Source organism: Caretta caretta, chromosome 3, assembly GCF_965140235.1.
Source record: "Caretta caretta isolate rCarCar2 chromosome 3, rCarCar1.hap1, whole genome shotgun sequence".
NCBI classification, from domain to species: domain Eukaryota; kingdom Metazoa; phylum Chordata; order Testudines; family Cheloniidae; genus Caretta; species Caretta caretta.
In genome coordinates, this window is record NC_134208.1 from 12033447 (window position 1) to 12059475 (window position 26029).

The window sequence follows — 26029 nt, forward strand, 5'->3', positions numbered from 1 at the left end:
AACACAACCCATGAGCAAAAAACCCACCCCAAGCAAATTGGGGTGTGTCCTTTCCCTTTGGTTCTTGAGTCCAGCCACCCAAAATCACCCAAAGTCCCAAAAGTCCAACGACCCAAAAGTCTCTGTCTCTGGTCAGGGCAGTCCCAGAGTTCAAAAGCTTATCTGCAGAGTTTTACCTCCCAACCTGGGTGGAGATTGGGGGGGGGGTTAAGGGGCACCTTATGTGGTCCAAAGCTGATGGCCCCACCTCTCCATGGGGCTCCACTCTGCCAGCTGCCCTATGAGCTGCTCTAAGCATCCATCTGCTTAACAAACTGCTCTGCTCACCATCCCACAAACTGCTCCACCATATATCTTCAGGCTCCTCCACTACTTAACACAACACACAGTGATTTCAGCTCTTAGTAAGTTTAGCTCTTTTGTGATTTCAGTTTGTAGTAGGGGAGCCTCAGTGCTGGTGCACCATTAGCCCAAAGTGAATTAGCCCCAATAACAGAGACACTGGGGATCCCACAGCAGCCAAAGTGACCATTTGGGCAGCTATGGCCTCATTCTAGGCGGGGTGGGTGTGCCTATGCAAATGAGATCGGCCCCTGAAGTTCTTTTCCACAACTTGCCACACCTCACCACCAGATGTCAGGGTGGAGCTCATCCTGACTCTGCTTACATGTACATAAACAAACTGGTCCACATGCCCTCCCCTGCCTCACTCTACAGGGGAATGGAAACCACATAACAACTCTTCCTCTCTTTGTTGTACCACTGCCTCTTCTAATATGAGTAAATGAATGAAAAGTCCATAGCTGGGTCCTGCTAGTTTTGGGCATCATCATTGTAATGGGAAATAAATGTACACACTTCCCCAAAGTTTGTTCTCCCTGCATTGGGCTGAACTGCGAGGACTGGTTAGACTGGTGGAGTCCCAAACATGTCTTGGGTCACACCATAGCTGGACTGCCCAATCTTATGTCTGCATCCCCCTCCTTTTCCTCCTCCTCCTCCACCCCCTCCTCATCCTCATCCTCGCTGTTCACATCAGGAACCTGTGACTCAGGCTCCTCAGAGGTATTCCTGTGGTCAGTGGGGTGGTGATAGGTTATTCCCAAAGCATGGCATGCAGCTCTTTGTAAAGATGGCAGTTCTGCAACTCGGCAAGGGATCAATTCTGGGCCTCCCTGGCCTTCTGGTATGCCTGACGCAGTTCCTTCCCTGTGACGTGACACTGCTGCTGGTCCCTGGCATAGCCCTTCTCCTGCATCCCCTGAGCAATCTGCTCATAGATGTTCATGTGATCACAACTGCCCCATGGCTGCGCTTTCACAGCCTCTTCTCCCCACAGGCCCAGCCGATCAAATATCTCCTGTCTGCTAGAGGCAAGAACATGTCTGGAGCATGTAGCTGGCATGGTCAGCTGGGCAGTTGGGCACAACAGCGGAGAGCAGATAGGGATGTTCTCACCAAGATGCACATCCAGAAAAAGGCATTTCAAAAATCCGTGCGGGTGCTCAGAGGGGAAGGGGCTTCCAGCCTCTGTGCCCCTAAGCAGTGGAGGTAACAGTTGTGACCAGCACAGTCAGTGTCAGGAATTGTGGGATGGCTGGAGGACTGTGAGGGTTAACCTAGGTAACGCAGCGTCTACACTTGTGCTGCGCCAACCTCTGTACATGGGCCGTGGCTCAGCACCACTCAGGGAGGTGGAGTTACTCTGTAACTGGACACCAGGCCTCACATTTCTGGTTGAGAGCCATGAAACAGGGTGAATAGGACAGTTGATTTCTGATCAAAAGGCACAGCAGGAATTGTCCAGTCACTGAACGGTGAGTCCAACATTCCCTGTTACCTACTGCACAGAGAATTCATTTCCCTGTTGCAACAGTCTGCTACAGAGATTTTGTCAGCAAACTGAAATAAAGTTAATACCAAAAACAATCACTGAGTGCCATGGATTGATGGGCGTTATTGTAAATCTAATCTGGTAAATTTAACAGCTTTTACTGGAACTTTTCGATTATTTCTTGCCAGACAAATCCTCACCTTCACTATAACAAGCAAAAGTAAACACACGACCTGTTGATGTGTCAAGCCGGGCTGCTGCTGCAAATCACCTCTCAAAGTTCGCCTCATTCCCACAATTCAGGGAGGAGAGAACCAGAAGTGATGGGGCTCAGACTCTGGCTAGGAAAATGTAAGAAATATCGAAAAGGTTCGATGATGGATGTCACAGTTATGGAGCTGCTGGCATCTCTGTGACCCCTCACCTGGTCTTTAGTCTGCTCCCCACCCCACCCCACCCCAACTCATCTCATGCATTAGGCCTCAGGCTCTGACCTGCCCAGGAGTGGAGTTACACAATTCTTCCACTCTTTCATCAGGATCTGGGTACAACACCTCATTCATGCCAATTCTTTATTGGTAGACAGCTCTGACTAGACACCTGCGCCTCTTCTCTTCGACAGCCTGAGACCAGAGCAGTACAGTGACAAACAGCCTTCTGAGAACAACTGGGTTTATTCTGCAAAGGGTAGAAAGCATTAGAGAACATAATTTTAAAACACCCAGCAGCCAACTTACGTTTCGACTCTTCTAACGTTATGCTTCACTTCTAGTTAAGCTACATGGGATTCATTCCTAAGTTACAGCAGAAGAACAAACCCATGCCCGAGTGGGTCTCCGCCGAGCTGGGTGAGGGGTCAGGAGTCTGTCCCCCTTGGTGCCTCTGGCTCAGGAGTAGAAGCTGGCTGCTGCTGTACTGAACAAGTGTTCAGGCTTTTGAGTGCAGGGCTGAAAATAGGATGCAATGACGGTGGGATTAGATGGACACGTCACCCCTGCTGAAAAACCCGTCCAAAGAGACATAAGATAAACCAGGAAAAGGCACTGCTTTAGGGATAAGGGTGTCCAGATGGGGGGTTGCTCCAGTGTAACTACAGAGGTGTAATTGTACTAACATAGTTATGTCAGGAGATTTTCCCACATAAGCCACTAGCTAGCCCTGCTCTGCTCCTGTAACTCAGCAGAGAAGCCCTTCTATGTAACATGCAGTGAAGTGTAAGGTTAAATAAATCTGAACAGGTGTGTTAGCTCTTTGTTGTCTCAAAATCATTTTCTCTAATGCTTTCTTCCATTTGCTAGATCTACCCCCTTGTTCTCAGAAGGTTGTTTGTCACTAGCTCTTCTCACAAGCTCCCAAAGGCAAGAGGCGGAATCCAGACCGATCTGCACGGTAATAAGTGGTTGACATAGACGGGTTGCAGTTCCCAAACCCTGGTCACAGGGTAGGTCAGCACTGCAGTCAAAGGTGTGTCTGCAGCCTGTTTAGAGGTACCCGAGCTAGCTGTATCTAGCTAGCTGGAATAACCATATCAGTGAAGTCCTGGCAACTCAGGCAGCAGCAAATACTGTAAAAGTCCACACAGGACCCTGGATATGTACGTGAGTTGCTCACCTCTGCTTCTGTGGCATTGCTGCTATTGGTTCTTCAGCTAGCTAGATCAAAGCTAGTCTGGGTGTGGGTCCATGTGCTGCAGTCACACCTCCGATTCCAGGGTAGACATATCCTGAGAGTGGGAGACTTGTGAAATTCCACCCAGGGGCAGGTCAGTGCCCAAGACCTAATGCCTAAGAGGTACACCCAGAGACCAGCGAGGGGACAGAGGTGCAAGCAGCCCTGATCTTGACATCCAGCATGGAACCCTTTGAATTTTTCTGACAATTTCCTACTCAGAGTGTAAGCCTAATCATTTCTCTTTCTCTCCTACCTGAATCATGTGAATGAGACGAACCCTGAGAGGTGTTTAGCACCAGCAGGCACCACTGGCTTCAACAGGCTTGGCACATCAACAATTTGTCTCTGTACTTTTGACTAGTATTGTTTCACATGGAGTCATGTCAAGCTGGCCAAGCACCACCCTGCAGGGAGGCCCCTGGGAATTGGCCTGAAGAAGTAAGTTGCTGATCACAGCTAAACCAGTAGGTGTTTGTTATATGTCCCAAGACGTTTTGCACAAACCACGGTGGCCTAACGTGTTTTACACAGTCTGGGATGGCACAAGATGTTTTGCACAAAGAATTCCAACGTCCAAATTGTGGTTGGACATTTCAAATCTTCCCCAGAAGCAGGGGTCACCATCTGATTGGCCCACAGCAGCTTTCCCAAGAAGAAACCAAGCCCTCGGAAACTGTATAAAAAAGGCAGTTTTAGTCAAAGCATCACTTCCTGAAGCTCAAATATCGGGACGAGAGAGACGGTGAATAGGACTGTCATCACCTGGCTACTGAGAGCACCCCTTTCCTGGTAACTACTATAGTCACTTCTCTGATAATCACCCCGTTAATTCTTCCTTTAAAGTCCTGTCTAGGGAGACGGCTGTGAGATCCAGAAAGGGAAGAAGAACACAGCTGTCATAACCCCTTGAGTGAGTGAACTACCTAAATGAAGTTTCTAGGTATCTCGAGAAACCACCTGGAGTTCTGTGAGGCTGAGCTGGAGAACATGCCTTCCTACCAGTTTGAATGGAGAAGTAGCAAAACTACACACATTATGTTTATTATTAATGATAAGTTGATTATTTTAAAGCTACCTGAGTTAAAACCATCTACAGGATAATTCCAGTTATCCAAATTCCCTTTATCCAGAAATCCTAGTTATCCAAATGCATAGTGTGTGTCCCCCTGCAACCCTGTGTTAGTTAATCCCCCACTGGTTACCTAAGAGTAAGACTGTGGGAACTTTGAATTGGGAGGATTTCTTGCTTTAGGGATGATGACTGCAAGAAAGGGAGTGGAGGGGAAGGATGGAGAAGGTAGGGCAGGAGAGAAAAGGTGGGGGGAGAGAGAGAACAGGCAAGAAAAAAACAGATGAAGGGGTTAAGGTAAAGACTGAAAGGAGAAGTGTTCAGGGAGAGAAAGGACAGGGAGAGACAGAGAAAAAGCAGGGCAGGAGGGAGGGGAAGGAAAGGAGGCAGAGAACAGGGAAGAGGAGAGAAAAGGGGAAGAAAAGGAGGAGAGATGCAGGAAGAGGCGGAGTAGCCAAATGGACTGGGGCCTCATGGTGCTGCTTGAGCACTTTCAAGCACTATTAGCCCTGGGTTCAGCAAGACCTGGTACAAATAGGGAGGGGTGGGTCCAGCTCCCTCCTCCAGTCCCGTCAGTGCCGGGAAATATCAGAAACATGATCATCTAACCACTGTTCTTCTTTCTGTGATTTCTGACTTCCTTTAAGTGCTGCGTTAAAGCATATAAATTATGTAAATGTGTAATAAATCCCCATTCTGCACTTTGACAAAAAGAGGAAGAAGCTTTGAATTGTCTGGTAAGTGAAACATTGTTTCCACTATTTGAATATTTAGTAAAAGTGGCCTAAGACCAAAGGTTACTGGTAAAATTCCAGAGTAACTGGAATAGTTTCAATGAGAAGTTCTCAGCCTGGGGAAGGGGCATGGCACACTTTCTAAGGGGGGAGCGTTGAACCTGCTAGTAATTCAGTCATGATATAGTGTTGCAACACCACCCACTCAATTTGGCACTGCTGGCCTTCCCCATCACGACAGAGGGGCAACTGGGCCAAATTTGAGTGGCATTGTGGGTGGCTGGGTCAAACTTGAGTGAGTGGTGTGGAACCCCTAGGTGCCTGGTAACAAGGCCACTCACTCAAATTTGGCCCTCCATAATGACTATATATTTGCAACCCCATGAGTGAATGACTTTGCAACCTGGCTCACGGGGTCACAAAAAGCACTAGAGGTCTTCAATGCTGAAATTAAGAAATATGGTCCTGAAAACTTTGTGACTATTGATATATGTGCTTTGAAAAGGCCCCCGATACCACAAACTCATTACCACAGTTAGGTGGCAGTATCCTTCCTGTTATTGTAAAAGGGCAGGTGCAGGTAAAATAAATGCTAACGTTGGGCACGATTCAAAAAAGATTGCAGAACTCATATTAGAAATGTCCTTTGGATTAAAGGAATATTTCTACAGCTCAGCATGTCACAATCCCCAATGTCTTAATGTCCTCTGTCTCCGATCTATCTTGGTGTCTTTTCTCTCCAGTGACACTGAGTTCCCAGCCAACCTCCAGCAATGAAGATCCTTTACCTGCTCTCCGCTGTTGTCTTCTTGGTGCTCCTGACTGCCCCAGGTAAGGTGTCAATGAAAACAAGTGATGATATAAAGGGATATCTGGGAGCCATTACTCAGCTTGTCTAACACTTTCTACTAGAAAAATTATTCTGACTTTTTCTTATGATCTCTATCGCCTGCCCCCAAGAAAAACCATTGAGATTTGACTGAATTATGACCAGTCAAAACAAAATCCATGTCCCCTCAGTGTTATTTCCGCAGAATTTACTGAGGCTTGCTGAGTAAGCCACCCCACATTCTATCTGCACAGCATGTACTGTCCTTATAACAGGCAATCACAGAACTGAATGTCTGGAGGTGATACTGACAAATGAAGTCTAGCCATCCCCTTTCAATCTACCCTTGCGTTTGGGAGACGGTGCATAGGGCTAGGAGCCAGGAGACCATGACTTAAAGTGTAACTTCTGCTGCTTGTTAGTGTTAATAATTCTGTGCCCTTCACAACTTGACATTATAAAGTCAGGCCTCGTCCCACTGAGAGGTTACACATCTAGGAACAGAACCCAGATCTCTAAAATGGCAGCCTCTCATCTCTGTGTCTTAGCCCCACCATGTCTCAAAACCTTCCACAACAAGGGGCTTTGCTTTGTTTACAGAAATGATGTCCTCTGGGGGTGGCACAAAGTTTGCAGGCATGACAATGAATCATTTAGGGGGTCAGTTTCTATCTGTTAGTTGAAGATAGTTTTGTGAAAGCACAACAAATGTTCTAAACTAATCAACAAAATTTGGCTGTGCACATTTGAGCTTCATTTTTAAAATAAGAGTCCCCTCAGGTATAATCAAAAACTGGCAATTGCTCATGAGGAAGCTATTCTTGAGTGAACCTTCTGAAGAAAATCTGAACAGTCTCTCTGAGATGGGCAGGATTTCAAACCAGAAGGGACTTTTTCAAGCCTTTCTTTTTTGATAAGTTGTAGTCATCCAACCTAGTCCTATGCCAGTTCACCCTGCTTAGCCAAATTGCATTGATCATACTGTCTGGCCCATCACTGTCAGAGCCAGAGAGAATCAAAACCACACCTCCACCACAAAACCACTTCCGTTGCTTAAAAGTGTGGAGCAGTAAAAGATGCCTGAGTTCAGAGCTATGGTTCTAAACTGCAGCTGGAGAGTCAGTGTCCCTGTTTAATTCTCTTCTTTCCGATTGCCATTGAACGTGGGTAGAACTGCAACCATGGAAATAGTACTAAAACTGTGATAAACTTTCATACTGGAAGATAGTCGGGCTGACTTGGCCAGATCTTAGTGAATGGGAAATGCTTGGCATCCTGGAATCACAACTGTAATTTCCCCTGCTCTGCAGATAATTAAGACTCTTTCTTTGTTAGGATTCTCCCAGGCTAGATTTAGTCCAAGCAAATGTAAACGCCGTGGCGGTTCCTGTTACTTTAGGGGATGTCCCTTTAATGCTATATACCTTGGAAAATGCTGGATTGGTTCTTGCTGTCAAAGGTAAGAGACCCTGCAGTGTGAGCAGGAATTTTCATTACTCTCTTTCCATTTAACATCTGGTGAATCCTTCCGTCTTTAAAGCAGCTCAGCTCTTAGCCCTTTATTTTCCCACTTTTGAAAACCAAGGGAGGACATTATAAAAATCTTGGTGATGTCAGTGTGAACATTGTTCTGAATGAATGCGAATGGTTTAAGCACGAAGGTCCCTCTGTGAAGTTAACTCGGCCACATTGCAAATCTGCAGCCTGTCCTATTCCTGTTCTTTGTGACTGGAGGTGCCATAAATTATACAGGCCACTCAGGTAGTCACATTAATGTTGCAGCAGGAACAGGTCCTAGAGAAACAGTTAGGAGGGTGAGACACTTTCCCGCCCACTAAAATACCAGAGAGGCCACTTGGGGAAGGAGATGTGATGCTGGGAGCTCCTTGGGCCTTCAGAGCGGGAGCCAGGGATCTCGGCTGGAGTGGCCATGCTCCCAACTGCAGGGCTACTCTCAGGGCCAATTCACTGAGCATGCCCAGAGATCTGTGCTCTCCCCAGGCAGGGCTGCTAGCATGGAACTGCCACCAGATCAGAGTCAGGCTTCAGGCAGAATTAGAGTTCCCCTGCATTCCTTCAGAGTTAGTGATCTGTCACCTAAGTAAGTCGCATTTTACCTTCAGTTGCACACGAGGTGTGTTTGATAGAACAAGTACATGGATGTGTCATGCTTTTATGATGTATACTTGTTATAGACAGTGATTTCACCCATTTAGACACTTATAGCTATCCCCATTAAAACTCTCTAACTGAATATCACAGTAGCTACAATGGATTCCCTGTGCTGAGGTTAATCAGGAATCTCTTCACTCACCATTCAGTGACTGGGCAATTCCTCCTGTGCCTTTGATCTGAAATCAAACACCATATTAGCCCGGTTCTATCAACATCAAAAAATCTGATTTTCTTTCCTTTGTACAGGCTATTTACTGACTGATTGTCCAGGCAGGATCTCTGGGAATCTGGCAGACAGCCACTTGCTTCTAAAATCATCAGATCCTGCTTCAATGGAACCCTGAAGTGCTACTTATTTGGGCTGTAAAGAACCTTGCGAGCTGGAGAAATTCCAGAAAGGAGCTCTCGTATCACCATATAATATTTGTTACTCTTCTATTAATAAAAGCAAGCTGGTTTAAGATCCTATTACCAAAGTGTGTATGTGTTGCTGGGAGGCAAGGGGGTTGTTTCTATTATTCTTCTCCTTATGAAATCCAGTTTGTTTATCTTTTTAAAATTGAACGTAAAATGAAATACCCTAACAAAGCCCCTATCACACAAGGGTATTTATAGACTATGGTCCACACATCTCTGTAGGTATCAATGAGCTCCTGTGGGTAGATATTTATTTCGTATAGTAATTGCAAATCCTATCAGTTTGTGGTGTCACAGGAGCTGGGTACAGTCCCAGTTTGACTGTATGGTGTGTAACCCTCACCACAGTGTTCCATCGCACCTAGACCTTCCCTCTACTTTGAAACCTCATTGTCCACAATGAGGAGAACAGAGGAAATCAGACCAAGCTGTTTTAAGCTCCAAGCCCTGATTCTGCTCCCTGTTACACTTGGTGCTGTAAATAAGGAGTAACTCTACTGAAGTCATTGAAGCTATGCTGGTATAAACTGGTATAAGTGAGATCAGAATCAAGCACATGATTGTTCAGAAAAAGATGAGAAGAACTTTACAAAAGAAAAAAGAAAAGGAGGACTTGTGGCACCTTAGAGACTAACCAATTTATTTGAGCATAAGCTTTCGTGAGCTACAGCTCACTTCATCGGATGCATACTGTGGAAACTGCAGTAGACATTATATACACACAAAGACCATGAAACAATACCCCCTCCCACCCCACTGTCCTGCTGGTAATAGCTTATCTAAAAAGAAAAGGAGTACTTGTGGCACCTTAGAGACTAACCAATTTATTTGAGCATGAGCTTTCGTGAGCTCGAAAGCTCATGCTCAAATAAATTGGTTAGTCTCTAAGGTGCCACAAGTACTCCTTTTCTTTTTGCGAATACAGACTAACACGGCTGTTCCTCTGAAGCTTATCTAAAGTGATCATCAAGTTGGGCCATTTCAAGCACAAATCCAGGTTTTCTCACCCTCCGCGCCCCCCCCCCCCCACACACACACAAACTCACTCTCCTGCTGGTAATAGCCCATCCAAAGTGACCACTCTCTTCACAATGTGTATGATAATCAAGGTGGGTCATTTCCAGCACAGAGTGAGTTTGTGTGTGTGGTTTTTGGAGGGGGGTGAGGGAGTGAGAGAACCTGGATTTGTGCTGGAAATGACCCACCTTGATTATCATACACATTGTGAAGAGAGTGGTCACTTTGGATGGGCTATTACCAGCAGGAGAGTGAGTTTGTGGGGTGGGGGGGCGGAGGGTGAGAAAACCTGGATTTGTGCTGGAAATGGCCCAACTTGATGATCACTTTAGATAAGCTATTGCCAGCAGGACAGTGGGGTGGGAGGGGGTATTGTTTCATGGTCTTTGTGTGTATATAATGTCTACTGCAGTTTCCACTGTATGCATCCGATGAAGTGAGCTGTAGCTCACGAAAGCTCATGCTCAAATAAATTGGTTAGTCTCTAAGGTGCCACAAGTACTCCTTTTCTTTTTGCAAAGACAGACTAACACGGCTGTTACTCTGAAACCTTTACAAAAGAAAAAGTTTTCAGTTATTTCAGCTGGTCCCAAGATACCAAAATGGCCATATCTGATCCTACTCTAAAGGTTCCCTGAAACTGACCTCAGCCATGGGAACATGCATCAAAAATTTCAGTCAAATCTTTTTTTAACCCCTTCAGTGTGGGGAATCTACAGTGGAAAATTGATCACAGCCTTAGGCAGAGGCTATCTTTTCTTGATTGTCTCCATTATATGTAGGGTCACCAGATAGCAAGTGCGAAAAATCAGCACACTTTTTTGGAGGGTGGGGGAAAGGAGGTTGTTGGGCATATATGACAAAGCTCTTAATATCGGGTTGGTCCCGATAATATCGGGATGTGTGGTCACCCTAGTTATACGTCACAAAAGTCCAACAGGCTCAACTGAGAGTCAGAAGGTTCCTATTTCAAGGCTGATGCTCAATTAGAAGGACACAAACATCTTTCTGCTGTGGCTGTCATCTAGTGGTTGAGAGCCAGGAGTGCCAGTGAAAGACACTTTAGAAGTGTAATTAGATCATGGATTATGAGCCCTTGACCTCTCCCGTTTCCAGCTGTACAGAGCTTATCAGCTCTCACATCTTCTAAGGGCCATGTCTACACAGAGGTGGAGGTGTCATTTCCAGCTCGTGTACACACACCTGTACAAGCTCCGAGTGAGCTGGTGCAACAAAAACAGAAGTGTAGCCATTGCAGAGAAAGTGGTGGAACTAGCTAACCACTCCCAGTACGATCTCATCTGAAATTTGGACGCATTCTCAGGGTGGCTAGCCAAAATTACACTCTCCTTCCAGGGTAGACATAGCCTTAGGGACACTTGGCATTAGGAGGAGGTAGGGGTGGGGTTAAGATGCTTTGGGCAGCTTCAGGGGGGGAGGGGTTGAGGCTGTTCTTAGGTGGCAGGCAGAAGTTGGTAGCTGGGGAGGTGGGGGCAGGGTTTGCCCATGCAGTGAAGATCTTGGAGGGGGCTTTGAGGCTGTGGGCGTGCCAAGTGGAAATTACAGAATCAACTTCTTCTGTAGGTTACATGTCAGGTGTCTCATGCTGGCTTGAGGGCTTTGCAGCAACAGCCATGGATTCCACCCTGTCCCAAACACACTGGGTACATTATCTGATGAGTTTTCTTGTGTGAGCTTGTTCTGTGGGCCTGTCCCAAGGGTCTGCCATGATGCAGGTGGATGTGGTCAATGATTGATTGTTATTATGCAGCCCAGGGTATTTATTGCTCAAACCATACTTTCAACTATTATTAGTATCACCGTGATTAGAGGCCTCAATCTGGATCAGAGCCCCATTGCTCTAGGCACTGTATACGTACCTAGGAAAAGATGGTCTCTTCTCCAAATGCCTTGCAATCAAAATAGATGAGATAGATGAAGTATTATTAACCCTATTTGTCCCTGAAAAACTGAGTCCCAGAGAGACAAAGAGCCCAGATTTCTCCTTTGACCCTTTACAAATCTGGCCCAGAGTGACTTGCCCAAAGTCACACATGGAGTTTGTGGCAGAGCTAGGAACTAAGCCCTGACTTTCTCATTCTCCTCTAGTGACTGAGCTATAAACCATCCTTCCCAGCTAACACTGCAACAAAGGAAAGTAGAGTGATCCTAGGAATTACTATTTGAGCAGTGAATCATATCCTAATAGAGCAAAAGGTGAAAGAAAAGAATCCCTGTGGAAAGGATAATAGAACCATGGGCAGGAGCAGGATGTGTGTTTGGAGAGAACAAGCCTTGCCAAACACACCTGAATGCTTCCTTAATGATTCTGTTCTGGTTTCATAGCTCATCATGCTGCAACATCAAGGCATCTGACTCGGTTTCTTGGTTCACCACCAATAATACTGATAACAGTTAATGGGGTAATAAGATAAACAGCTGTATCCTCACCTGATGGTTCTTTACATTTCATTTGATAGTTAGAAGGTTGGATACATATGTTATGAGATCTCTTTGGAACCTACAGTCAGATAGATGATCAGGCAAAGTGTCGTACAGGCCTTGTAATAATTTTTCAGAGGGAGTCACTTTGCAGATTTTCATTCTTCATTGGTTTCACAACATATCAGCTGAGGGTATCACCTCCTTTATTCTAAAATAATGCTTTGTTATAACTTTGCTAAAGATTAATTATATCTATAGTCTAAAGTACTTGCAATATTCTTTTTAATGAGATCACTTTGGCAATGAAACTTCCTCAAGCTGATGGCTCTGTTGCAGAATGCTCAAGATAGATTTTAATTTTCTGTACAGTTTCTAAAATTATACATTATACTGCCATATCAATTCACAGCTGGATCTACTGTATCCCTTTTTGGAATGTCTAGGCACACAGCGTATCATATAGAACGAACTGTTATAAGATGAAGTTACTTCATAGCTTAGTAAGAGTTTGTGGTTAGCTTAGCTAGTGCCTGTCGCTGTCGCTCAGTGTAACTCCTCTATGAACCACAGGCACTGCATCTGCCATTGGACATGTTTTAAGAATTTAGAACTAAGTTATGCCAAGGATTCTGGCCTGTGCCTTTCGTAGTAATACAGTCCATGTTTTCTGTGTCGTCATTGCAGTTGACAAGCCCTTGTCTTGAAGAAATTACAATCTTGGTTGACATACTGGCCCCAGGGAAGCCAATGGGAGTTCTGTCATTGACTTCCATTGGGTCAGGACAAGTTCCTGAACATCTACACCAATTAAACATCATTGGCCTGATACAAAACTGATTTAAGTGAATGGAAAGAGTTCCTTTGATGTCAGTGGTCTGTGGATGAAGACCTTTGGTTCAGAGATGAATTCAGGAAACAGCTCCCCTGAGAAGTGCCTTGACACCAGACTGTGTGTGTGTGTCAGGTGTGTATCTCTTTTATACACTGCTCATCAATAGTCTATGAGTTTTTAGTTTATTTTCCTATTTTTAAGCCTCCATCCCCTTACAGAGAGGGCTCAAATCCTGGTAAAATCACAAAATAACAGTAATAGCACTGAGGATACTGTGAGCCATGAATCATGAGTCTGGTGGGTGAGGATATTATGTGGTGTACAGGAATTGGGTGATATCCTTTTAAACAGCTGGAAGCCCTCTCGTGCGCTTCCCTATCTCCTGTTACTGTAGCCACCAGAACTCTGCTGGAGCAGAAGTGTTTGTGGGTAGCCAGGCCTAGCATTTTTGTACCTAGTAATACACACATGAGAGAACAGGGTCCCAGAGCCTAGGCTCCAGCCTAAGTAGAAACGTCTACACTGCAATTTTAAACCCCACAGCCCAAGCCCCGTGAGCCCTAGCCAGGTGACCCAAGCCAGCCAAGGGTGTTTAATTGCTGTGTAGACATATCCTTTGAGTTTGTCACTATAAGGCGTGCTTTCTAATCCTTTAATCAGTCTTGTGGCTCTTCTCTGAAACCTCTTCAATGTAATCAACATCCTCTTGGAACTATGAACTCCAGCACTAGACACAGTATTCCACCAGTGCAAAATACAGAGGTCAAATAATTTCTCCACTTCCTCTCGAGATGCCCCTGTTTATGCATCCAGGATTGCATCAGCTCTTTTGGCCACAGCTTCACACTGGAAGTTTATGTTCAGCTGATTATTGACCACCACCCCCAAGTCTTTTTCAGAATCACTCCTTCCCAGGATAGAGTCCCCCATCCTGTTTCTTTGTTCCTAAGAGTTTAAAGGGTTCTAGGAGCCATTTGACCCTCCCCATCCAATTTTTAAAGACAGACGTGACTAGACTCAATTGAGAGACCTGGTTCTTTCTCAGTGATCACTAGAGCTGATATCAATGATAAGCTGATCTAAGGGGGCAGTGTCATGTTGTGGAGACAGTGCTGCAGTGAAATGACAACACAGAAGAGGCAGCAACAGAGAGATTTCCACTACCCAGTGAAGTCACGAAGAACTGGGCTCGGTGATGGAACCTCAAAACACGGCAAGCAGCTGGGGGCATCAGTGACAGTGGCTGCAATGAGCCGTGGCAGAGAGGCCGACAGAGACAGCGACCGCAGCCAGCCGCGGCAGTGACAATGGCCGAGAGAGCGGCAGAGACATTGACAAGAAGTGGCACAGACCGCAGAAACAGTGGTGACCAGAGATGGAGGCATCACTCAAACCCCCCTTGCCCCAGAGGTGGGAGGTCCCCTGGACTCTGGGATGGCACTGATCTCAGATAGCAAACCATGAGTGGGAGGCACAGGGGGAAATGGGGAGTGGCGTATTAAAGGACTTTCACACTGTACTGTGGGAAACTGAGGCAAAGGACTATTGCCCAAGATACTGCAGAGTGGGTGTTTTACTTATTGTTTGCTTTCTTTCAAGTCATTGTTGCAGCATTTTCCCAGATTTGTGCTGTATTTTCTTCTCTTAATAAACATTTAATTCTCTTATACACACTCTCAGTACCTGCAATTGTGGAACTATTCCCTCTAAAAGGGGCCCCGAGGTGGTGGTTTTTCCCCCCAGATTTCTGGGTGGGGTCTCGAGCTGGTTCTGCTTCACAATGATAAGAAGTACCCCTGTTACTGCTGACACCACCTGGCAGAAGGGTTACAGGAGGAATAAAGATTTGCACACATGAGATCATTGAAACATACAGAGATGTGTGGACCATGGTCTATAACCACCCATGTGTGGCACTAACCTAGAATAGGGACTTTTTAGGGTATGTTATTTTATTTCTTATTTTGAAAAAGGTAAAAGAAATGAATTTCTAAGGAACAGAACAAGAGAAACAATCTGCAGTAGGGGACTCTCCAAAGCCTGCTGATGCCAATGGAGGGTCTTTCCATTGACCTCATGGGGCTTTGGACCAGGCTGTAGATATTCGCCAGGTCTAAATATACATAATGTAAGTTCTTCAAGGCAGCAGGGACTTGCCAATTACATTTCTGTAACCTACTCTGGTGCGGTGTGGATAACAGTCATTATTATTAACTGCAGCACGTGTGTTTTAAATACCACTTGGAGCAAAACAAGATTTCTACAACATCACAATTCTCAGTGCTCTAAATACAGGGATGCTCTGTCTCCTCTCTGTCATGATGTCTCTTCCCTCTAGGGACCTGAGATCCTCAATGACCCTCTGCCATGAAGATCCTTTGCCTTCTCTTTGTTGTTCTTGGTGCTCCAGATTGCTTCAGGTAAGATGTAAATAAAATCTAGGGATAATATAGAGGCACATTTCTGAGCTTCGAGTTCAGTTGCCTAATTCTTTCTATTAAACTTCTTCCAGTTCCTTTTCTGAAGACTTCTAAAGCCTCAATGGGTTGCAGCCAGAAATGTGAAATTTGATAGGTGAACAGCCCTGACGCCAGGAAGGTTCCTTTGCTGCATCCATGGAAATCCATTCAGATTTGGTTAAATTCTGAACTAACAAAAATAACATTCCCAGCTGTGTTTTCCTCAGCAGAGCTTAGATGCCTGTTGCTAAAGAAAAAACCAAACTCAGCAGTCGATCTGCACCTCATGGCACCAAGAACTGTAAATACTTTCAGTTTTGAAAAGTTATAAATAATTGAAAACAGTGTCAAATGAAAGAAAGTGTCTAGTAACCTCAATTTTAGGTGTTGTTACCTGCGCCACCTATAATGTCTAACTAATTATAACACAGGGAACAAAACATTTGATTTATATTGAAGAAGGTGATAAATTTGAAGCCAATATGAAGTGAAAATTTGTAAGGTGAACTCAACTAAAATGTAATAAAGCCTAGATGGCAACAAAGCCCAATCAGCATTTTGACTGGTGCAAAAACAGATTATATTGTTATTCTTAATTGTTAGTATTTTTAAACTTATGATGCAATCCTACTAATTTACAAATGAAATGTAGAAATTACCCAGCTGCTGGTACAGTGCCATGTAGAGCAATTTGTCTAACTATTGATTTAATTGTAATAAACATTGTAAGTAATGAATGAATCAAATGACTTTATGCTGCAGCATGATGAGCTATGAAACACATACAGAATCATCAAGGAATGTGAAAGGACTTTACATGAAGAATTTCTCCTGCCTTCAAAATGGACATTTCTGCTGGCAGCTCAAACTGCTGATGGAGAAATTGTTTCTTGGGGAAGGACACAGAGTCGTGTCAAGTTGGCCAAGGACCACACCACAGGGAGGCCAACGGAAAGGGGCCTGAAGAAGTAAATTGTCGACCAGAGCTAAACCAGCAAGTGTTCGTTATATGTCCCAAGACATTTTACACAAACCTCTGTGGCCTAACGTGTCTTGCACAATCCGGGAGGGCACAAGATGTTTTGCACAAAGACCATGAAATTTTCCACAGATAAAGTTGCAAGAATTCCAATATCCTAATTATGGTTGGACATTTCAAATCTTCTCCAGAAGCAGAGGTCACTTTCTGATTGGCCCACAGCAGCTTTGCCAAGAAGAAAACAAGCCCTCGGAAACTGTATAAAACAGGCTGTTCTGTTCAAAGCCTCACTCCCTGAAGCTCATAAATCTGGATCAGAGAGACGGTGAGCAGGACTGCCATCACCTGGCTACTGAGAGCACCCTCTGTCTGGTAACTTCTAAAGTTGCTTCCCTGAAAATCACCCCATTAACTCTTCCTTTAAAGTCCTGTCTAGGGAGATGGCTGTGAAATCCAGAAAGAGAACAAGAACACAGATGTTGTAATCTCAAGAAACTACCCAGGGCTACTGTGAGGCTGAACCAGAGAACACACCTTCCTGCCAGTTTTGAGGGATAAGTAGCAGTAATACATGTGTTTTATTTGCCCAGATGAAAAGATGGTAATTTTAAAACTACCTGAGTTAAAACCATCTACAGGATAATGCCAGTTATTTGAATTCCCTTTATCTGAAAATCCTGGATATCTGAATGCCCAGTGTGCTCCCCTTGTAGTGCTGTCTTAGTTAATCAGCCACTGATTAACATTCACACTGTGGGAACGGCAATTTAAGAGATTTCTGGAGTTAGGGATGAGAAAAGGGGAGAAAGAATGAGAGGCAAGGTAGGAGAGGAGAGAAAAGATAGGGAAGAGAGAGAAAAAGAGCAAACAGACAAGAAAGAAACAGATGAACGGGTTAAGGTGAAGAGTGAAAAGAGAAGGGTTCAAGGAGAGAAAGGACAAAGGGAGACAGGACAGGAGTTAAGGGAAAGAGAATGGGTTAAGAAGAAGAGAAACAAAGGTGGGTAGAGAGGAGGGTGTAGGAGAGAAAAGGGAGACGAAAGAAGAAGAAGAAAGGGAGCGAGGGAGTCGGGAGTAGCTACAGGAAACAGGACCCTCCTTGATACGGTTTGAGCACTTCCTGGCCTGACATCCCTGGGCTCTTTATGCACGAGTGCAAATAGTGAGGGGCAGGGCCAGCTTCCTGCCTGGGGCTGTCAGTGCTGGGAAATTTCATAAACATGATCATCTAACCATCTTTATTCTTCTTTCTGTAACTTCTTAACTGCTTTAAATTCTGACTTGGCTAATAAAATATGTCAATGTACAATAATTCTCCACTCCACACTTTGACAAAAAGGGGAAGAAGCTTTGAATTGGCTGGGGAAAGAAAACCATGTTGACTACATATTCAGATTGTGGTAACTTTGACTATTTAGTCACAGTGGCCATAGATACTAGTAAAATTCCAGAGAAATAGGAATCATTTAAATCAGAGGTTCTCAACTAAGGGGATGTGTCAAACTTCCTAGGGGGTAGAGGCAAGCCTTCTAATAATTATGCAGGGTCACCATGCCATTCACTCCAACCTAGCCTAGCTTCTCCCCTCCCCTGTTCATGATGGAGGCATGCCTGTGTCAAATTTGAGAGGTATTGGGGTGGCTGGGCCCAGTTTGAGAGTTTGAGTGAGTGACGTTGCAATCTGGCCCACAGGGTCATACCTGAGGGGCAGCCAGGCCAGATTGGAGTGAGTGGCGTTGCAACCCCACGTGCCAGGATATAAAGCCACTCTCTGAAAATTGGCCCTACTTCATGCCTATACATTTGCAATCCTACAAGTGAGCGACTTTCTCGTCTGGCGCATTGGATCACAAGACCCTCTGCGCTCTTTGAGGCTTTAACTGAGTTTTGAAAACTGGGCAGATGTTAATGTAGGCTCTTTTAAAAAGGTTACTAGGTACAACAAATGCATTAGCAATACTCGGTGCCAATTATTGTAAGTGGGGGGCGCTGGGAGGGGGATGCTAAGGTGGGGCGTGATTCTAAAAAGGGTGACAACCTCTAGTTTAAATCATTCTCTGTTTGGAATTCAGTGCTTGATAACTAATTGAATTGGCATTCTTAATACTTAAGTAACTGCTTGGGTGAGCTGCCGCAGGTATTCCCATAATTCCACTGGCAAACAACATGAATAGAAATGGATAAGAATCTGCTTTAAAGAAGTCATAGTTCAGTGTTGGTGCCAAAGTCACCTGCCCAGTGCAATACAGAGCTAAGGTAAAGTTTGCCAATGTAACAAGACTGTGATAAGACCTAGAATTAATTGATGTGATTGATTAATTCTTGGATAATGGTAACATCACATGATGAATGCATTCTTATAAATTCCATAAACATGAGCATCCAACCATCTTTGTTTCGCTTTCTGAAATTTCTTAATTCTTTTCCGTTCTCTTTTTGCAAATAAAATACATAAATGTGCAACAATTCTCCAATCTGTATTTTGGCTCAGGGAAACAAGATTTCCATAATAACCCAAAATTAAGTAACTGCTTAATTACAATTATTTACGAAACATCTGTTTTTAAATTTATCTTGCATCACACAATTGTATATCTCTGAAGTCCTCCTAGGAGATAGATCTAGGATGCTGTCTAGAATATGATCATTATTATTGCTAGCAGATTGCAGAACATATACTATAATTGTCATTTAAATTAAAACAAAATCTCTAGAACTCAGTATATCATAATCCCCACTCTCCAGCAAATACAGGGGCTCTGTCTCCTTGCTGTCTTGGGATCTCTTCTCTTCAGTGACGCTGAGTTCCCAGCCAACCTTCAGCAATGAAGATCCTTTACCTGCTCTTTACTGTTGTCTTCTTGGTGCTCCAGGGTGTCTCAGGTAAGATGTAAATGAAAATGAGGAACGATATAGAGGGTCATCTGTGAGCCCATACTAAAGTTGCCTAACACTTTCAGTTAGAAACACTTTTCTGACTTTTTTCTTATGAGCTTTAGTGCCCTGCCCCCAAGAAAAAGCACTGAGATTTGACTAAATTATGACTGGTAAAAAAAAAAATCTAAATTTCCCTTAGTATTTTCCTCAGCTCTTGCTGCTTTAACCACCCCACCTTCTATCCATACTGCACATACTCTTCCTATAATGAGGCAATCACAGAACTGACTATCCAGATGGGACACAGACCAAATAAAGTCTGGCCAACCCCTTTCTATATTCCCTTTGGTCTAGGAGAAGGTGCGTAGGGCTGGAGGCCAGGAGACAATAACTTAAAATATAACTTCTGCTGCTGACAACTATTAGTAATTCTGTGCCTTTCACAGCCTGTATCATAAAGTCAGGCCTCATGTCCCCCTGAGATGTTACACAGCTGGGAACAGAACCCAGATCTCTAAAATGGCAGCCCCTCATCCCAGTGTTGTAGCCCCATTATCTCTCAGAACCTACCACAGCTATGTGCTTAGCTTTATTTCTAAAATTATATTATCAGGGAGTGGGCCAGTGTTTGTAACCATGACAGTGCATCATTTTAGGGTTCAGGTTTCGATCTGTTGGTTGTAGATAGTTTGGTGAAAACAAAACAACCTCAGTTAAAAATGTTCTAACCTAAATATTCCAAAAGATTCGGCTGTGCATATTGGGGCTGCCTTTTCAAAATGGCAGGCTCTTCACGTATAACCTAAAACTGGCAATTGGTTGTGAAGAAAGTATTCATGAATGAGTTTACAGAAAGAAATCTGTGCAGAGTCTCACAGACAGTCAGACTTTCAAACCAGAAGGGACTTTTTCAAGCCCTTCTGTTTCAAAAAGTTGTCATCATCCAACCCACTGCTGAGCCAATTCAACCCTACTTAGGCAAATTGACTTTATCATACTGCCTGGCATATCACAATTAGAGCCAGGGGGGATCCAAAACACAGCAGCAGCCACTAAAGAAAGTGGGTGATGTAGGCAGATTTTTGTTTTCTGTCCTTAAAGGCATGGGGCAGTGAAGGACGCAAGTGCTCAGAGCTACAGTTCTCGACTCAGCAGTCAGAGAGCCAGTGCCCCATTTCAATAACTTTCTCCATTCTCTTCTTAAGGGCTGCAACTGAATGTCCACAGAACTACAGCCATTTAAATAGTACTAAAGTCGTCATAAACTTTTGCACTGGAAGATATTGGGGCTGAAGTGGTCAGGTCTCAGTGAATGAGAAATGCCTGTCATCCTGGACTCCAGCCCTTATTTACCCTACTCTGCAGAATGATGATTAAGACTCTTTTTCTTTGTGCAGAATTCTCCCAGGCTGAGAGGAGCACCTTGGCGTGTGGAGAGCTTGGAGGTGCCTGCTTCCCTCTAAGATGTCCGTCCAATTCTGTGCACGTTAGAAGTTGCTATCCACAGGGCGTTTGCTGTCGAAGGTAAGTTCAGCATTCCACAAGGCAGACATTGCAGTGTGAACAGAAATACCTGTTCCTCTCCTTCTTACATCCAAGCTGTTGTTTAATGCTTTTGAAGGTTCAATGCTTATGGCACAGCCCACGTTCTAGGCCACGTGGGGGTGGGAGTGGTCCCAGAATATATTAGAATCACCCCCGTGGCTGTTCTTCCTTATATCGGCCTTACTCAGGATACCTGTGGGCAACTCTGCAGCCTGGAGCTGCCCCACTTCTCTGCAGCGCTCAGTGTTACAGGGATTGCCACCTTAGACCCTCCAGCAACGTCTCCAGCACCACCCCAACTCCAGTGCTTGCAACAGGGACAGCAGAGCCCTCTTATGGCAGTCGTGTGCTGCTCACGCTTTGAGCGAATTCTTTGCCAGCCCCTTGTCATTCTTTTACAGGCTCCTTCTGCTGCTGAAGCATCATATATGGGCAGGGGTTGGAGCCAAGACACCCTGTTGTCAAACATTGCTTTTATATTTTAGAGGAGTGAAATCAAGCAGAAGCAACAAAAGTCTCCACAAGAGAGTGTGGGGGCTGCATCTCCTCTGTATCAGTCTGCTGGGGAAGTGAAGGCAACAATTAGAAATGAAACAATATCTGTAACAAATGGGAAACAGGGGAAGTAGATAGTAATCAATATAAATTAGAAGTCATGAAGTGCAGAAATATGATAAAGGAAGCTAAGGACATCAGGGAGGAATCTATGGCTGGCAGGGCTAAGGACAAGAAATCATTTTTTAAAATATCAGGAATAATAGAAACCCTAACAATGGTATAGGTCCATTCCCTGGAGGTGGTAACATCGTTAATAATGATGCAGAGCAGGCTGAAGTGTTCAATAAATATTTCTGCTCGGTATTTGGAAAAAAGCTGGATGATGTACTGATGTTACATAAGGATGGTGAACTACTGTCTAGTCCACTGGTTCCCAAACTTGTTCCACCGCTTGTGCAGGGAAAGCCCCTGGCGGGCCAGGCCAGTTTGTTTACCTGCCGCATCCGCAGGTTCGGCCGATCGTGGCTGCCAGTGGCCGCGGTTTGCTGCTCCAGGCCCATGGGAGCTGCTGGAAGCAGTGCGGGCTGAGGGACATACTGGCCGCCACTTCCAGCAGCTCCCATTGGCCTGGAGCAGTGAACCGCGACCACTGAGAGCCGTGATCGGCCGAACCTGTGGACGCGGCAGGTAAACAAACCGGCCCGGCCGCCAGGGGCTTTCCCTGCACAAGCGGCGGAACAAGTTTGGGAACCACTGGTCTAGTCCATTAGTAACTATGGTGGATGTTAAATAGCATCTACTAGGGATAACCTTCTTTAAATCAACAAACCTGGATATTGCACCACAGAGTCCAAAATTGCACCACAGAGTCCAAAAAGCGTTCACTGAGGAGATCTCTGTTCCACTGATTATTGTTAATACAGTAGGAAAATACCAGAAGACTGGAAAAGTGTTAATGTTATGCCAATATTCAAAAATGGCAGGCAAGATGATCCAGGTAACTATAAGCCAATTAGGTTGACAACAATCTCTGACAAAATAATGGAAAAGCTGATTCAATCAATCAATAATTAAATATTAGGAATATAATTAATGACTGTCAAAATGCACACAAGATCTTTGTAAATAGACCTAATTAAATTTTTGATGACATGACAAGTTTGGTTGATCAAAGTAAGTTTGTAACTGTAACATGCTTATACATTTGTAAAGAGTTTGTATTTAGTACTGCACAAGATTCTGATAAAAAGACCTAGCATCATACAATTTCAGCAAAGCTCACACTAATATAATATAACAACCTCAAAATAGCTGCCATTGGGAATCATCATTGGATATGGGTGTCTCCCAGGGGTTCTGAAAGGATAGGTTCTAGACCAGGGATCAGCAATCTTTGGCACGCAGCCTGTCAGGGAAAGCTGCTGGTTGGCTGGGACAGTTTGTTTACCTGCAGCTTCCGCAGGTTCGGCCGATCGCAGCTCCCACTGGCCACAGTTCGCCGTTCCCAGCCAATGGGGGCTGCGGGAAGCGGTGCGGGCCGAAGGATGTGCTGGTGGCCGCTTCCCACAGCCCCCATTGGCCGGAGAAGGCAAACCGCGGCCCAAGGGAGCTGCGATTGGCCGAACCTGCGGACGCTGCAGTTAAACAAACCATCCCAGCCCATCAGCAGCTTTCCCTGATGGACCACGTGCCAAACCTTGCCAAACCCTGCTACACAGGATACTCACCATGGGAAAATTAATGTTATAGCTGGGACAGATTTCAGAGAAGCAATTGGGAGGGTGAGAGATTTTCCCACCTACTAAAACACCAAATATGCAGGAGATGTGAAGCCGGTAGCCCTTTGTGGTTGCAGAGGGAAAGCCAGGGAACTAGGCTAGAGTGGCCATGCTCGCAGCTGCTCATATGCAACTATCACCTGAACAGAGCTGGCCTTCAGACAGAACTGGAATTTCCCTTCATTCTTTAAGAGTAAGTTCTTTATCATCGAAGTAATTATCTGTCATTTTAGCTTCAGCTGTGCACAAGGTGTGTGTGATAGAACAACTGTACCTGGATGTGAGTCGTGCTTTTCTGCAGTATAGATTTTATAGGCAGCCAGTTCACCTGATTAGACACACCTGACTATCTCCATTAATACTCAGTGACACAATGTCACAGTAGGGACCTCTTTGCCCACCACAGAGTGACTAGGCAATTCCTCCTGTGTAATTGATTTGAAATCAAACATCATATTATCCCTTTTCTGTGGGAAAACATCACAAAATCTGATTCTTTTCTTTATACAGGAGATTTTTTTGACTGATTGTCTAATCAGGATCTCTGGGAATCTGACAGACAGCCTCTTGCTTCTAAAATCATCAGATCCTGCTTCAATGGAACCCTGAAGTGCTGCTTATGTGGGCTATAAAGAACCTTGTGAGCCGGAGAAATTCCAGAAGGGAGCCCTTGTGTCCCCCATATAAGATTTGTTATTCTCCTTTTAATAAAAGCAAGCTGGTCTGAGATCATATTCTTGAAGTGTGTGTGTATGTGTTTTGGTGGGAGGCAAGGGGGCTCTGTCTAGCATTATTCTCTTCAGAAATCCATCTTGTTTATCTTTTTTAAAATAACAAATTAAATAAAATATACTAAAGAAGTCCTATTGCATGTTAATACCACACATGGGTGTTGATAGATGATGGTCCACACATCTCTGTAGGTTTCAACGAGCTCTTGTGAGTAGATATTTATTTCTTATAACTGTTACAAATCCTTTCAGTTTGTGGTGTCAGAGGAGCTGGGTTCGGTCACAGATTGATTGTAAGGTGTTACCCAGCATGGAACTCCATGGCAACTAGACCGTCCCTCTGTTTCAAAACTCATCATCCACATTGAGGACAGCAGAGGAAATTAGACCAATCTGCATTAAGGTCTAAGGTCTGATTCTGCTCCCTGTTACATTGACTGCTGTAAATCAGGAGTAACTCTATTAAAACCATCAGACCCTTGTGTAAACTGGTGTAAGTGAGATCATATTTAAGCACTTGCTTGTCCATAAAAAGATGAGAACAATTTAGAAAAAGGAAATATTTTGTCTACTTCAATTGGTGTTATGATTTCCCAAAATTCAAATCGGATCCTTCCTTGAAGGTTCCCTGAAACCAACCTCACCCATTCCACCATGCATCAGAATTCATAGAATCATAGAACAGTTAGAATCATAGAATATCAGGGTTGGAAGGGACCTCAGAAGGTCATCTAGTCCAACCCCCTGCTCAAAGCAGGACCAATCCCCAATTTTTGCCCTAGATCCCTAAATGGCCCCCTCAAGGATTGAACTCACAACCCTGGGTTTAGCAGGCCAATGCTCAAACCACTGAGCTATCCCTCCCCCCCAATTGTCACATAGATATTTTTTTAAGTCTTTAAATGTGGGGGATCTGCATCTGAAAGTTGATCACAGCCTTTATCTAGGCAGATTGTGGTTGTCTTCATTGTTCTGTCACTAAAGTCCAGCAGGCTGCACTGTGAGACAGCAGGTTCCTACTTCAAGGTTGATGCTCAATTAGCAGGAGCATCTTTTTGCTGCTGCAGTCATCCAGTGGTTGAGAGCCAGGAGTGCCAGTGAAAGACACTTTAGAAATGCATGTAAGCAGAGTCAAGATGAGCTCCACCCTGACATCTGGTGGTGAGGGGCCGATCTCATTTGCATAGGCACACCCACCCCGCCTAGAATGAGGCCATAGCTGCCCAAATGGTCACTTTGGCTGCTGTGGGATCCCCAGTGTCTCTGTTATTGGAGCAGGAAGAATAAATTGTTATTACCCTGATTATGGGAACTGTGCTTGGAACTGTACTTGGCCTTTTGTTATGATGGAGGGACTCGCCATCAACTAAGTAGCACTCGCTAGGCAAGGGTCATGGGTTCCAAAACTCTGTGACTTAGGAGAGGCTGGGGACAAGTATTAATACTTAGTGGCATGGGCCCCTTGGTGGGGGCCTTACATGCTAATTGTACTTCCTTCTCTCTCCACTGCAGAATATCAGAGCTAATTTTGATTCTATTAGAAGTCTAGTTACAGGCTGCTGAGCTCACTTTGGGCTAATAGTGCACCAGCACTGAGGCTCCCCTACTACAAGCTGAACTGACTAAGAGCTGAAATCACTGAGTGTTGTGTTAAGTAGTGGGGGAGCCTGAAGATATATTGTAGAGCAGTTTGCAGGATGGCTGGAGTGCCTTGTGGACCGGCTGGTGGAGCAGTGCGTGGGACGGCGGGAGCTGCTTGTGGGCTGCGGAGCGGAGCTGAGCAAAGGAGTTCATGGGGCGGCTGGTGGAGTGGAGCGGAGCAAAGGCCTATGGAACTGTGGGGCGGTCAGCTTCAGATCACGTAAGGTGCCTCTTACCCTCTGCCCTCATCTCCACCCAGGTTGGGAGGTAAAGCTCTGCAGATAAACTTTCGAACTCTGGGGCTGCCCTGACCAGGGACAGAGACTTTTGGGTCATTGGACTTTTGGGACTTTGGGTGATTTGGGGTTGCTGGACTCAAGAACCAAAGGGAAAGGACACGCCCCAATTTGCTTGGGGTGGGTTTTTTGCTCATGGGTTGTGTTAGGAATCATGTTGGTGGTGTTTCCCCAACATAATGCCACATTGTTTCTCTCTGTT

At 44.8% G+C, this 26029-nt stretch overlaps 2 long non-coding RNA genes across 2 annotated transcripts; both read left to right on the plus strand.

The window, feature by feature from the left end:
• The first annotated feature begins 4205 nt into the window (after positions 1–4205).
• Positions 4206–8780, plus strand: LOC125634690 (uncharacterized). Its single transcript, XR_007356009.2, has 4 exons — positions 4206–4294; positions 6052–6139; positions 7473–7596; positions 8559–8780. It is a non-coding gene; the product is annotated as an uncharacterized LOC125634690 (long non-coding RNA).
• A 7965-nt stretch (positions 8781–16745) lies between these two features.
• Positions 16746–23893, plus strand: LOC125634693 (uncharacterized). The gene is made up of 4 exons (XR_007356013.2): positions 16746–16833; positions 19207–19344; positions 20736–20862; positions 23670–23893. It is a non-coding gene; the product is annotated as an uncharacterized LOC125634693 (long non-coding RNA).
• The last annotated feature ends 2136 nt before the right edge of the window (positions 23894–26029 follow it).